The sequence below is a fragment of the Pyxicephalus adspersus genome, chromosome 3 (genome assembly GCF_032062135.1).
Source record: "Pyxicephalus adspersus chromosome 3, UCB_Pads_2.0, whole genome shotgun sequence".
Taxonomy (NCBI): Eukaryota; Metazoa; Chordata; class Amphibia; order Anura; family Pyxicephalidae; genus Pyxicephalus; species Pyxicephalus adspersus.
Window position 1 is genome coordinate 27,077,667 of NC_092860.1, and position 675 is coordinate 27,078,341.

Below are 675 nucleotides of genomic sequence, written 5' to 3' on the forward strand. Positions count from 1 at the left end.
ACAAAACTTTGGTAAAGCCTTCCTGTACCTAACATTAAAAAAAGTATATAAACTCCCATCTGTGTTGCTGTACAGAGAGTTTCTTTTACTTCCTGACAATGCAAGGCAACCCATTTACCAGACGTAGTAAAAAAGTATTTTCAACCAAGTGTCCTACTACAGCAGAGGTCGGAAAATTCCGGCCTTTAGGCCAGATATGGCCTAGCCGGTAGTTAGTTACGGCCTTACACCCCCTGGCCGATCCAGCCTAATGCTGTCCGGCAACCCGTGGCTCCGGAGGAACTGCCCCATTGCAGCTGCTCCCCTTTTTACCATTGCCAGCATTGATATTCCACCTCTGCGGTAAATAGGGAAAGCTCCCTGAAGGTAAATCCCTCTCCTGCGCAATGCATACGGAGGAGAGGGATTTCCCTTCAGGGGGCATTGCCTGGTGGTGGGCAGAGCCATTAGGGTGGTTCCGGCCTAGTGTGCTCCGCCCATCCCATAAATGGCCTAGTAGCCATAAAACTTTGCCGTCCCCATACCTACAGCAGCTTTAATATTTCCCTGTATGCTAGGCCTAAATCAACAAAAGTCACACATTTGACATTATAACACAAAGGTTATAGAATTTCTCGACCAAACACATGCTCTTCCATTGCACCGATATCCTACCCCTTTTACCTGGTCCTCTAA